This window comes from Triturus cristatus, chromosome 6 (genome assembly GCF_964204655.1).
Source record: "Triturus cristatus chromosome 6, aTriCri1.1, whole genome shotgun sequence".
Taxonomy (NCBI): Eukaryota; Metazoa; Chordata; class Amphibia; order Caudata; family Salamandridae; genus Triturus; species Triturus cristatus.
In genome coordinates this window covers 1,426,927,238-1,426,942,544 of record NC_140589.1, presented here as the reverse complement: position 1 = coordinate 1,426,942,544, position 15,307 = coordinate 1,426,927,238, and the positions used below count along the sequence as shown (strand labels likewise).

The following is a 15,307-nucleotide window of genomic DNA, read 5'->3' as shown; positions in this document are numbered from 1 at the left end:
AACTTCAAACAGAACCTATTAGAACAGTTTGAATTCATTTACCACTGTAGATATATGCACAGATCTGCCATACTGTTGGCTATCCCCAAGTACGTAACACTATGATAAGACCCTTTTCCAAGAGCACATTGGACAGAAGTCCTATCATACATAAAATGCATCAAACGTATCCCAGATACTCCATGTAGTCACCTAATTGAAAAGACCATACATATGTCTCTATCTACTGGCAATGGGCATGTTTAATGGCATTCAAGATGCATAAGCAATTAGCAAAGCCCTATGGCTATGAGCATAAAACCCCCAAACCACATACTAAGAGCTGATTAAATAAGACATACTCATATGAGTGAGAAAATGACCACAACATATTTCAAACACATAATCACGTGCTGCTGAATCAGACTCCAGATTGTCAGGGTAATCAGAGAAACAATGAAAATAATGCAAGTCTTGAAAGCACTGAGAGGGCATAAGATTAAGAATGCTGTTATAAGAGGTTCGATCATGATAGCGCAAGGTGGGATTTGGGGGTTTGGAATGGGGGTTTGGAAATTCTGTGGATGGGACCGGATGGGAGCTGGGAGAGGTTAGATTAAGGATTGTGAGAAAAAATGGGGATGGGTTTGGGTCAGATGGGTCATGTTTGAGGGAAAATGGGGATGTATTTCAATGAGGCTGGATGATGAGGAAGGGAGAGATAATTGATGTATTGTTTAAATGTGATTGGGAAGGTAATAGCAGGTTCACAGCATAGTTTTGAATGGGTTAGATGGGATTAAGGAGGTTAAAGGGGTGGGATTGAATGATATTTGAAAGGTGGGTGGGTGGTAAATATAAGTAAATATATTTCATGATGTTTGGGCTTGTAGGGCGTTGGGTTACTTGGAGAAAGTTTGGGTGAATGATGAGGGGGTGGCAGGGTAATAGTCTGGAATCTTAGAGAATCCCCCCCCAAAAAATGCCTCAACTGAATGAATCTTCTTCATTGCATATGCTGAGAAATCATCCAAGTGTATGATTCATATGCCGTTGATTGGGTTTGAAAAAATCAATCCCTTGCTGCTGTCACTGCAGCTAGTGTGTAGGCTATTTACTACATATGAAATACATTGATATGGTTGTTGTATTCATAATTGAAGTAGAAGCTCTTATTTAAGAAATACGTATTCCCTACGTATCTGCCCCGTTTAATTTTTCGTCTTTTAATGTGGGAGAGAAACTGGGGACAAAATGAGCTAGATCAAGTATTTCATATTCTGCCACTGAGGGTTTCATTGTTCAATACGCTTTCTTCTTTAGATATTGCTGAAATATGTTGTCAAATTTCAATTTATTTGCCTTATTCTCTGTTAAAAAAAATTGTTTTTATTGATTTTAACAAAGTTCAAAAAGGGGGGCATGGCTTGGCACCTGAGGAGCACGGCGGCGTCCATGTGAGGCTCTCCGGTACGACGCTGAAGTTTCACGTTACCAGGGAATTCTTTGCGAAGACACCAGATGCCAGAAGTGTCTGAAGGTCTCCTGGATGCAATGTGACCCTTGGTACTCCTGACTGCAATGACGGAATGTTTTTTTTTTCCTGAGTGATTCTTTGTTTTCGGTGACACGATATCTCGGCCGCCATTTTGTTTTCGCTGCCCGAGTCACAAAACTTTCCCAACTTTGAAGTGATACCAGCTTGGAAATGCCTCTAATCACTTCAAAACCTCCTGACTCTCTATAAGTGCACTTACCCTCCTCTACACTCCTTGTGGGTGATCTGACATTTCAGTTCACCTCTAAATTTGAAGTAGATGAGGAGAAATGATTGCGGAAGCCATTTTGTGAATTCCTTTCTCCCGACATTTAGTAAGCCTTCGTTCAAATCATCACAGTCTTCTCGAATTTCACGCGACTCTTGAGCTGCCACTGTTTCTGCCCATGCACCTATCATTGTGACTTCCTTCCTCATTCTTTGTGGCCACACTGATACAACATGCCACTCTGGTGTTCTTTTTTTTCCGTGTTGAGAAGTGGTCTCTGCGGAGTTGGTGTCTTTACTCCTTACGTAGATGATGTCATGTAAGTGACTTTGGCTGCATTGCATATCTAATATGTGTGACTTTTTCTTCAGTGTATTTTATTAATAAAGTCCACTTAATCTTGGACAGGGCAGTCGTGCGCTTGTTATTGTCAAGAGTCGTGCTTATCTTGTGATTTATGGGCAGACTGCAGGGAACTCTTTCTTCGTGCTCACAACCAAAGCATATTTTTGTCAAAAATTCAAACTTTTTTTCTGAATTCTCCAGGATGGAGGATTCTCTGGCATTCCCATCTCAGGGTTCTGCGACATCAATGGATCCCACTCTTGTACCATCAGGGAAATCAATTACTAAACGCCTAAAAAAGGACCCTCCCTCTCTGCCTAAAACAGTCTCACCTGTCTCCATGGAACTGTTGTTGGAAGAAATAAGAGCCCTTCGACCCTTTGTAGAAGAAAGCAACGCCAAAATACAAATTCTTACCGATCAATGGTCTCAACTTGACACAAGACTCACTACAGTTGAACACCGCATGTCCTCATTTGGAGAAACTAGTGCCAACATCTCTCAACTCAAATCTCAAGTCTCTGTGCTCCAACGGCAGGTCGAGGACATTGAAAACTGCAACAGGCGTAATGACCTACGCATTTACGGTCTGAGGGAGGGAGCTGAAGGGACAGATCCTCTCGCCTTCTTTAAATCTTTCCTCCCCAAACTACTCCACATGCCAGAGGATACAGCACTTAATATCCAGCGAGCACATAGATTGGGTCGTCTTCCTTCAAATGCCTTGTCCTCACAACGACCAAGAGGAGTCATCCTATATTTTTTAGAGTATACGGATCTGTTAAAAGTTGTGTCAGCGTTCAAATCAGCTCAACGAATTACTTGGTCCGGCTCCACCTTATTTTTTGCACAGGATTATGCCAAGGCCACTGCAAATAGGCGCAAGGCATTTCTCAACTAGAGGCCTGATCTTCGGTCAATGGGAGCCCATTACGGCCTCATTCACCCGTGTCTTTTTAAGGTCACGTATAATAACAGAACAACAACATATGAGGATCCACTGCACCTACAAAGCTTCATAAACTCTTACAAGACAGACACCATGGTGTTTTCCGGGCCTTCGTCCTCGCATAACGCTTGATTTCATGTATTTTCCTGAGAGGTCCCTCATGTTCTGTTTTCTCCTTTGTAGCATTGTTCACTCATTAGATGTTATTCTTTGGATTTAGATAAACTTAGCGTTTAATATGCTTTTCTTCAGCTTTAGATAGGCTTAGTGTTTTAGTTAAGCTTCTGTGTATGTTGGGTCACCCTGTTTGATTCCACTGTTCTCCTGTTCATTTTAAGTTGTATTAATTATCTCAATACTTGTTATTCTTCGCCTCCACAGATGTCTCATCCTCATGGCGTGTTCCCCCCCTGGTCCTCTGTGTCGTCGAACCTGGATGTATCGTCTGTTCTATGTGGTTTCACCTCCCCCCTATACCCTTGAACCTTCTTTGTGTAGGTCTGTTACTTTTCTACATTCTGTTTTTATTTGTATTCTCTCTTATCTATTTCTTTCCAAACCCTTTTTCTGTCTTTTTTTTTTCTTCAGGTGTCGTCAATATGTTTCTCTTCTGTTTTCCTCTTCTCTCCTTGCATATTCCTAGTATCTTTCATCTGTTATTTCTTGTACTCTTCTTCTTCTTTCTCATGTTCAATATTTTAACTCACTTGGATTTCTGCTTTTATCTATCTTAATGTTGGATTTTATCATCTCTTCTATCTTTTTCTCCTTGCTTTATGGTAAACATGGTCACTTATTTGTACTTTTATTATTCTACGTACTTTTGTCTTTTTATTGAATTGGATTGTTTAACTTTTTTCTCCTTTTTCTTAATCTTTTCTAATGTTTCATGACGTTGAAAATAATATCTTGGAATGTTAAGGAATTAAATTCTCCCATTAAGAGACAGAGTTTTAAGTCATCTTGCTAAATTAGAAGCAGATATTGGGGCCGATTAGGATCCTGGAAAAAATTTCCCCGTACGACTCGTATCCGGTCTTTTTACCGTACGAATCGTACAAGTGCCATACAAACTGCCAAGTACGATTTGCATGGGAAAAAGTCCATACGAATCGCATTGGGAATAATTCCCCACACGTCCTCGGGTCGGAAAATGTGTCCGACACGTCCCCGGACGATTTAACGTACAAATGTGAAAAGTGAAGTCCGACCGCGCAACCGTATGGAAAAAACACCGTCCGCACCGAACTCCCATTGCAACCATGGAGACATGTGCATACATACGCGCCGAACCACCCCCCCCCCCCCAGCCCCCATATGTACGCGCCAAACCACCCCCCCCAGCCCCCGTATGTACGCGCTGAACCACCCCCCCAGCCCCCGTATGTACGCGCTGACCCCCCGTGTATGTACACCCGTGTATGTACGTGCCGTACCCCACCCGTGTATGTACACCCGTGTACGTACAAGCCATACCCCCACCCGTGTATGTACACCCGTGTACGTACGAGCCGTACCCCCACCCGTGTATGTACACCCGTGTACGTACGAGTCATACCCCCACCCGTGTATGTACAGTGCGTACCCCCAGCGCGTGCGTACACGGGTGTACATACACGGGGGGGTCGGCGCATACATACGGGGGCTGGGGGGGGTGGTTCGGCGCGTACATACGGGGGCTGGGGGGGGTACGGCGCGTACCGGGCACCCTAATCTGGTTGTTTCACGGCGTACTTCGCTTTTCCGGCACTTTTTGGGTGCCATAAAAATATTGCCGTCCGGACTGCTGTCGGTTCGATTCGTACTTCCTGGTTCGTGACACGCTGCCTGAACGCGTCCCGACGTCACGTCGGCGCTTTCCCGGATCACATTTGTCTATATATTTTCGTTGGTCGGTGTTTTGTACGACTCGTACGGAAATGGTGTTTCCGTGCGAATCGTACTTGCATGTTTGTAAAGTTTTACAACCGGGTACGAGTCGGACGGAGAAAACGCTCCGACCGACGGTTCGTACCCGGTTTTTCCAGGATCGGAATTGGCACCATAGTGTGTCTTCAGGAATCCCACCTTACAGCTGTTGAGTCATTGAAACAAAAAATGGGCTGGGTGGGGGATATTTTCTTTTCTCCGGGTGATGGTAAGCGTAGCAGTGTCATGTTACTTTGTCATAAATCACTACCTTTTAAAATCATCTCACAAGATTCTGATGCAAATGGCTGCTGGTTATATGTTAAATTATTGTTGGGAGATGCTCCGGTCTCTTTTCTTATTGTTTATGCCCCCACTGGTGGTGATTCCTCATTTTGGTCGTCAGTAGTTCAACAAATTACTTTATGTATTGAAGACAATTTTAATATTAGCTGGTGACTGTAATCAGGTCTTGGACCCATTTTTGGATAGAAATTCTAAGGTCTCTTTTTTCCCTAATAAACCCCATAAATCTTTTGTTCACACAATTACCCAACATAAACTCCTAGATGCATGGAGATTATGTAACCCTACTACCCTTAGTATACTTTTTATTCTCCCGTACACCATACCCAATCAAGAATTTACTATTTTTTTGTCTCTCATAATGTATCCCAAGCCCTCATGAATGCAGAGATTGGCTCCATTTTATTGTCAGATCATACCCCTATTTCAATCCAACTTGATATTTTACCAAAGGCTAATGCTTCTAGGCGATGGTGTTTTAACAATGCCCTCCTTTTGAACCACTTATTTACCTCCTCCTTCACTACCTTTTTCAATGAATATTTTTTATTTATTCAGAATGACTCTATGTCCTTCTCGACTATTTGGGATGCCTTTAAAGCATCAGCCTGAGACTTCATCATTGGATATGTTGCTAAGAAGTGAAGATAGCTCGCAAACATACTAGTGATCTCCTTCATAAGATAAAGAGACTGGAGCTATCCTATTACTCATCTAATTCTAAAGAATGTTTATCTGCCCTTATAAAAGCTAAGCTTCAGTTCAATAAGGAATCCACTGATAACGCTTCATTGTATTTATTAAAATCCAGTGCGAAATTCTAGGGTGGCCAAAACAAGGCAGGAAAAATTCTGGCCAACTATCTGAAAATTAAACATAACAAGCTAAATATTGATTCTATTTATGATGAACGCTCCATTTTAAAATTCAAGACATATTAACTGAATTTTCCCTCTTCTATCAATCACTATATACTGCGGAAACACACCCAACAGACTTTATTATCCAAATTCTTCTCAACCATTCAAAAACCATCTCACACTTTTCCGGATTTATCTCCTTTAGAATCAGATCTCACACAACAGGAACTTCTTGATGCCCTTCAGCACCTTAAAAAATTTAAAGCACCAGGACCAGATGGTTTTACGGTTACATTTTTGCTTTGCTTCTCCAAATTATTACTGACCAAATTACATTCTTTGGTAAACTCTTTTTGTTCCCCAAAATGTTCCACTGGTTCTTTTTCTGAGGCACATATTGGTCTCATTCCTAAGGAAGGCAAAGACCCAAAATTTTGTAAAAATGACAGGCCCATCTCACTAGTCAACATTGATTACAAAAAAATGTCAAAAGCCTTGGCTCTCCGCTTAGATACCTTTTTACTAAATTTATTAGGTAAAGAGCAATCTGGTTTCGTCAAAGGCCGACTCATCACAGATAACACACAACTCTTTTTCGACATTTTATCCAAATCCTCCCATTTAAAACAGTCCCCTGCAGCAATAGCGTTAGACGCGGAAAAAGCTTTCGATAGAGTTGAATGGCCATACCTTTTTTATGTCCTTAGATGGTTTGGTTTCGGCCCAAGGGTTATCTCTCTAATCTTGCTTCTTTATTCGAATCCCCATGCTGCTGTCTGCGCCAATGGCTTAATTACTCCATTCTTTGATTTGGGCAGGGGTGTATGCCAAGGTTGCCCTCTATCTCCTTTTCTATTTAATTTGGCTTTGGAGCCTTTCCTCTCAAAAATCAAAATAAAGATATACACGGTTTTGAGGTCAAAGAATCTCACATCAAACTTGCAGCTTATGCTGACGACATTCTACTTTTTAGCCTTCTCCTCTATTTCTGGGTATAAATTAAATACAGATAAATGTGAGATCCTGCCCCTCACCAAATACACTTTTAAAGATGATTTTGCACCCTCTCACTTCACGTGGAGTCCGAACCACATTAAATATTTATGGTTGCATTTTACTCCTTTAATTCCTGACACTGTATCCTTATGTATGAATAAAGGTGTCCAAAAAATATCAGAATTAACCACTAAGTGGCATCCTCTCTATTTATCTTGGTGGGGCCAGCTCGATGCGATAAAGATGCTTTCCCCTATAGTGTTATTCACCATTTCCAACATTCCAGTCCCTATACCTGCCAAAACGTTTAAAAAGATTAATTCCATCCTTTCCTCCTTTCTATGGAATAACAAGAAATCTCGTTTGTCATTGTCCAAATTGACTCGCCCCAAATCCGACGGAGAAGTCAACTTCTCTAACTTTTTTATGTATCAAGAGTCTTTCCTTTTATGCCTGTCTGCCTATTGGTTGAGTGATTCCATACATGAATGTCCTTTATGAACCTTAGCTGAGAGATTATTTCTATCTCCATTTTCATTTCAAAAGTATCTCTCTTTTGCCCGCAAACCACAGTTCCTTTCCACTCCCAAAATCAAACACACGTATCTGCTTTTGGGATCCAATTCCTCTTTAATTCATGAAAATTCTGATTATTTCCTTAATTCAACAATCTGGCATTATAACTCCTTGCTAATAAGTAATAAACCTTTCTACTGGAAGACTTGGAGGCAGAAGGGTCTGATTTCTGATTCACAAATTATACCTTTCCCTTTACTCAGCCAACTGTTTGGCTTACCTGCTTCTTTTCTTCCCAAATACAATCTTAGGAGGGTTGTGTTAGACACTTGCACATACTTTGCCATCACACCTGCTGTTGCTCATACTCCTGTTTCACCTAATAATCTCCACACTCTATTACGTACCAGGCATAAAGCCTCTAATCTTTACACTCACTTACGCTCTCCTAGTGACACCACACAAAACTAAAACGGAGAGTGCATGGAAGCAGGATTTGGGGTCATCTTGGCCCATGTCTTTCTGGGGTAGGATTTGGACCAAGATACATAAATCCTCAAGAGCTCCCAATACAACGCAAACACTGTTTTTTATTTATAATAGGCTCTTGCTCTGCCCAAATACCCTAAGTAAACAATTTCCCTTGGTAACGGATAATTGTTGGACATGCTCATCCCCGAATGCTGATCTGTTTCACATGCTGTTTTCCTGCTCGTTTGTGCGATTCAATTTTTGGCACTAACTTCTCTTTTTCATTTACTCACGTGTTTTTGGGAAGCCTCTCTCCTATTTGGAATAATTACCCATCCAATGTCAAAATTATTGATTTACTATTAGCAGTTGCCTTACAACAAATTACTAGGAACTGGAAAGACTTCACCAAAATCTCCTATCAGGCTTGGTGGTATGTAATCTGTCACAATCACAGGTTGGATACTTCTTTTGTTTACCCTATATCTATGGCGAATAAACGTTGTATATTGATATAAGTGCCAAACGTTCTCTCCTGCCAATGCCATATCAACAAGAAGTCCTTAAACCACCATGATTCCCCTGATCATTCCTTTGTTTTACTTTGATATTAACTGTATATTTTACTCACCTTCTTGAGTTTTATTCTTACCGTAAAATACTCCAATTCATGTATTTCTTTGAAGGCTTCTTTGTATTGTGATGACCTATGTTTAATTTATATATTGTATGTTGACACCTTTATTCTCTCAATAACATTCTTTTGAACTTAAAAAAACAAAGTTCAAAGAGATCAAGGTAGTCCATATGTTACATACTCATGTAAAGTAATGATCTATATTCCCTCAGAAATCCATAAATAATGAGTAGCTTCATAGGCAAGCACATACACGTGTGGTACGGACATCATAATCATTATTGGTAAGCACTATTAGTCGGGGTGGAAATATGAAGCAGGAAAGAGAGCAAAGACATTAGAGTGGGGGGAGTAGGAGCGTTCTCAGTTGGCTGTTTCTTGACTGGCTGTGTATAGGGAAGTAGTGCCGGTGGGAGCGATGGGTAAGGCATTAGGGGAGTCGGGATATGGGTTAATGTATATGTACAGAGGGGTTGCCACATATCTTTGGGTTTGGCAAATGAGAGATGTAATGTGGCGTGGACCTCGTTAGTGAGGTTGCAGTATGTCATGCAATTTAGCCAAAAGGCCACAGTTTGCCACTGTGCATTGCCCCACCGAAGAGCAATTGCCCTCTTAGGCAGTAATGAAGCAATGGTGGAAAAGTGACGCAGATGTTGATGGTTAGTGGCAACATTGTCCAGGAGTGCCAGAAGGGGCGTGGGCACAAGTGTGAGTGAAATTGTGTGCGATAGAGTCTCGGAAATAGCTGTCCAGTATGTAGTAGGAACAGGGCTAATCCATGTCATGTGTGTAAAGTCAGCTTTTGTGTCTTAAATTTAGGACATTGCTAAGATCTGGAGGGATCTATCTTGGCCAGGTTGGCCGGAGGAGTGTAGGTTCTATATAGAAAATGGAAGTGGAGCAGTTTATGACAGTGGTTGGGGGATACCAGTTGATTTGTGTGTAGCAATACGTCTAGTAGTCAGTGAGAGGATGGTCGAGGTCACGCTCCCATAACTGCTTGACTTTAATATCATGAGTATCTTTAAGGGCCATACTAGCATAATAAAGTCTCGAGACTAGGAGCTTACTATTGGGGTCCGTAATTAAAATTGTGAGCAGTACGAAGTCTTCGGTTGCTAATGGATATGTAGGAAAATGTGAGCGGACCATGCTGAGTAGCCATCAGAACACAAATTGATCCTTGAGTGTGGCGTGGGTAAAATTTGGGAATGCCTTATTCTTTGTTATGTATCTATTCTTTCAATATGTTAAAGTGTTTTCTTCCAAAGACTGATATCTTTCATTATCTTTCGGTATTACAATGGTTACATTTATTAAATGTCAGAAAAATGATATTGTAGGAATTTCCCAATTGCAATGACATACCCTTGGATATTTTGTTCTTCCTTTCCATCATTCATCTGTAACTTTTTTTCTCAATATTACTAAACTGTACATCTATAGTTCCGAAATTCTCAAATCCACCTCTTGTTTTCAAAGATCTGTATAGTTCGTACTTTAAATTGTATTAGAGTAAAAAAAAATATATCTATGTTTAATTTGGAAAATGCTTCGTGTCAACTTGTGTCTGCTGATCTAGCTGTACTAGTGATAGATTTTCGGAACTAGCTGTTTATACTTTGCGACGAGGTGTGTGACACCTTGACTTGGTTGATTCATGTTCACTAGTTTGTTTAGAGTTTGTGAGATGTTCAAACATTGATCAGTCTTCTTCAGCTACTGCCTCATTGGGTTACATATGGAATATAAGATTGGGGTGCAGGGGCAGTAGTGCTGACTTCATATCATGCATCGCCTTTATCAACCCCATTCTTGTTTATAATGTCTCTGATTCCCAAAACTAAATGTTGATGCTTCACATAAAGATGAAACTTAATCTCCTGTTTTTGGGATGCTGTACCTTCAAAGGTAAAGCCCCATCTATGCCCCAGAGATCTGTCTGCTAAATATGTCTGATTTATCTTTGCCCTTTTTATGAAGATGACCTGTCTTTTCAGTGTCCCTTCTTTAATTATTTATAAATTAAGCCATTTCCCATGAACTATTGATAAGGTGTGTGATAGTAAATTTTAAATACTTCAATTTTCGTTGTTTTCTGTGTAATTGACACACTTTAACATTATTTTAATTTTTAATTGTGCTTTTGTTCCTGGATTTGGAATAAATGTCAAAATAAAAAAAAACGTTATTTTGGCTGTACAGCCTTAAAAGCACATTACATATTACAATCCGTAAAATATAATTGATTATTCCTACAAAAGAGATGAAGTCGAGTAGAAATATTCAAAACATCAATGGATTAATAAAGGATAGTATAAAACATTCTTATTGTAATATTGGCTATCGCCACCTAATCTACCCGACCCCCCAGGAATGGCATACATAATTATCAGAAGATTTCAGGTCACCTTTGTGGGAACTATAAAAGTATTAAAACCAGTTTTTTTTTTTTGTTTTTTTTAAATAAATTAAAAGAAAAACATTAAAATTGTTTTACCTAAATAAATATTTTATTACAATTCTCTAGATGGGGCTATATGGAACATAGGACAGTTACTTTATTAGCAAATAAGCAGCATCTAGATACGCCCCAGCTCTTTCCCCTTTAAGATACCTCCACGTATGCACCACATCGCAAATAAAAATTTCGAGGTAGCGACTACAAATAGAGGAAGTGTTTCATATTTAAGTAGCCTAAAGACCTCGACATAGTTTCTAAGCCCAAGGTTCCTACAAAGTTGGAGGATCCACTTTGATCTGGGCCTAATATAAGCAGGACAAAAGAGCGTTACGTGGAGTTCAGTTTCTTCTGAGTCAGAGCAACCAGGGCAATCAGCCTTGGTTGCACCCTTCCATCTATTCGTGAATGCATGGAACGTTAACGTGACATGCCTAAATTGTAAATACAATTTTTTAGCCATGAACGGTTGGATGCTGTCCAGGGCCAATTCTAGTTTGCACTGCTGCTTAAGATCCAAAAACCTTGATGTCAGACAGCATGAATTCGTACTCTGGGTCAACAAGGCTAATTTGTGTTCTTTGAAAGCAAGGACTAGGGAGTTTTTCAGGATACTGGGACATGTCTCTTCCGGAGTAAGCCACATATTTGCCCACCCCATAGAGTGGCATAGATTCCTAACATAAGACAGCCATGGTCAGTTGGCTGCTCCCAGTATGGACATAACATCCCTCAATTCCTCCCTATAGCTGACCAACTCAGGTGTGCTCCATATGCGACGCCAAAAAAGGAGCAGACGCAGGGCAATTAAATCAGCAATAGGGCCAATACCCAAGTCCATCCTCAATGGGATTAGGGGCGTACTTCTTGGTAGTCCCACAACTGCCTAATAAAAATATTCTCTTTAACCGACAGAGTATAAGATGGGCTATGTCCCCAGAGTTCAGCTTCATATAAAGAGGCTCCCCTCGCTTGGATTTTATAGATTTCTGCCGGGGGACCAACCCCTTTCTGGGTGCAGTTTTTGTAAACTTTCACTATACCACCCATTGACTGTGTTAATTTCAGATTGGCCTTCATAATTTGAGTCCCCCAATCCATCTTGTCATTAAGTGTAATACCCAGGTAGTCAAATATGGATACTCTCTCTAGGGACCTACCCTCCATTTGGGGATGTGGACAATTAATAGTTTTGGCGTGGAAAACCATATATTTAGTTTTCTGAACATTTATCTCCAAATTCCTATTCCTGCAGAATGCACTAAACTCATCCAATACATGCTGCATACCCATTGATGATTTAGACAAGAGCAGTGTGTCATCAGCAAACATTAAGGCCGGTATTTTACGATTAGCTAGCCTTGGTGAGTCTATATCCTTTACTGCCAAGAGGGTCTCAATTAAGCCATTTAAAAAGAGGGAAAAAGGGTTGGCGCTAACACACATCCCTGCCTTACCCCCTTCTCCACAGGAAAAGGAGCAGTCAGTTTTCCTTTCTTACCGTATCTTACCCTCGCACACGTGCCTTCATGTAGGCGCTTCAATAATTGGCAAAGGTAGACCGGTGCACCCATATCATAGAGAAAACACCATAACTGGTCACACCGAACCATATCAAAGGCGGACTTAAGGTCCACGAAGGTTAAATAAAGGCTACTCCCATCCAGAATAACTGTTTTCCAGTGGATTAATGGCAATCTAAAAATCTGATCGATGGTCGAGGTTTTAGACCCAAATCCCGCTTGTAGCGGGGTTAAAACATTCATCTCGTCCATCCAAGATTGCAATCGCCCCAGGAGAACACAAGCAAATATCTTTTGTGAAACATCAATAAGGCTTATTGGCCGATAGTTTGCTGGGTTTAGTGGGGAGCCTTTTTTAAAAATTGGGATAATTTCCGCACCAGCCCAAGTCGAAGGGAGTGCCATACCTTGAATGATGGCGTTGAATAATATCTGTAGATAAGGAGCCCACACCACCTGTTCATTTCTGAACAGGTCACCAGGAATTCTGTCCAAACCCAGTGCCTTATTAGGAAGTAGTTTGTACAATTTTGGCAGTTAATATGGCGCTGGGCAAAGTGGTGGGCCGATATTTGGGAGAATTTGATCTAGGTCTACTGACCCATGTGCTGCAGCTTCATCTAGAGGCATAGAATATAAAACTTTAAAATGTGATCTCCACACTTCTTCCACCAAGTTTGGTTCAATAGCTGAGCTGCCTTCGGAGTAGCCAGTTTTAACCAAGTTCCAAAAGCCTCTCGTATCTCTAATGTCCATAGCTATCTTAATTGCTTCCCATTTTTCTTTCTCCCAAGCTGCTTTTGCTTCAGCAATGGTATTTTTATAGTGCGACCTGTCAATTCTGGTCCTTATTCTTAACCCCAAGTACTAATGTACGTTTTGCTTCCCTACACGCTTTATTAAACCAAGGGTGTTTAGGTTTAGGATCGTAATTGTTATTATTTCCATGATTATAAAAAAACACTGCTAACTTTAAAAACATATCCAGATGATTCATATTTATCATCAACAAGGATTCCTGGCCTTGATGATTTTCAGACCCACAAAAAGCAGTTTCTAAATAAGGAATAGATTGTGTATACAAAGAGGCCATTTTTTCATTAGATGTAGCAAAACTCCCCCAACATACTCTTGTACCCCCTTCTATTGCAATTAGGTTTGGGGGAGGTTGAATTGACAGACCCTGATCTCTCATGAGTTCGGGGTAGGCTATCACAAGTACCAGTGGATTGTGGTCATTTTCACATCGTGGATAGACCACAAAATCCTTGGTTCTAGACCAATTCTCAACATCTACCAAAATATAATCAATTATGGAAGCCTGCCCCAATTTATTAAAGGTTGGGTTTAATGTGCTATATCGGCATAATGTTCTACTGCACGTTAGTTTGACTTGCTGCTTCTCAAATACTGACATGCCATTTGGGTTCCATTTATCTTGTCCTCCATCACTATATATTGTTGCTGCTTAACTACCTCTCCCCTTTGTAGATATACAGAGGAATATACATCATTGTTTTATTTAGCAGGGCAAACATTGTTGTATCAGATTCCGTGATGTTAAGTGAGGCATTATTTGAGTGACTAATAAAGGTTTACACCAATTTCTCCTTGATGTCCTTTTTCTGTTGGATCATCATATGTTGTTCTCGTACGTAGCTTGACTGTAGCACATATTTCTGAGGAGTCTATTTTTGGCATCCCTACACTGGATTTTCCACATGCGTCTCTATTATGTGAAAGTTTGGCCTTTACCATACTATGCCAATATTATGCACACTCCTGTTTCTCACTCTTACACTGGCTTATGTGTGTATCTGGATTAAAGATGGCTCGTGTTCTGGCACTTGTCTGATATTGAGTTGTCCCATCAGCTGCACCTTTAGCACATGTCATGGCATCGGTTTGTTGAATTGTCTGCACTACCTAGGGTGGGCGCATAAAGCAAATGGAACACAACAAGGAATATCTGCGATTTCCTCTTCACACTGCAAATGGACCATTCTTCTAACTCTTGGCAATTTTGTTAAAACAGAAAAACAGGTGTTTGTAGAAACACAGGGCAATCTCAACAAAGTATATCTTGGCTTGTGGAGTATTTTGACTTGAGTAGGGTGGGCAGGCGATGGGAAGACAAGCACCAAAGAGAGATTCTGCGGCCTACAAAGGCACCTAGCTCTCAAGGCTACGCCTCTCCTCTTCATGGTCTGATAATGCAGCAGGAGCAGCAAGTACATGGAAATCCCATAATACATTAGCCGTTCTATCTATAAGTATGCATAATCACGCACTGTAGATGATTTAAAGATTAAGTTAACTCTTATACTAAAGACTATAGTGTCTATTCCTACCGGCACAATTAGCAGACATGGCTGATTTGGGGAAATTGTGGACAGACTTGAATTAGGGAAAATGATTAATGAGAAACCTATACACAGATGAGGTCTGTAATTTTTGTACATAATTTACTTGGCCAATACTGTCTTTCCTATTGGTAATATCATTGCCTGTGTCACAGAGTTTTGATTCATTGATTCAGTCCCCTCGAGATTTGAAGAAATGCTGTGATTTTCTGGTAGACATATCA

The 15,307-nt window shown here is 40.6% G+C and overlaps 1 long non-coding RNA gene across 2 annotated transcripts in view; it reads left to right on the top strand.

Moving 5' to 3' along the window:
- Window positions 1–15,307, top strand: part of LOC146821491 (uncharacterized) — a 126,771-nt gene that overhangs the window by 32,673 nt on the left and 78,791 nt on the right. The window lies entirely within an intron of this gene.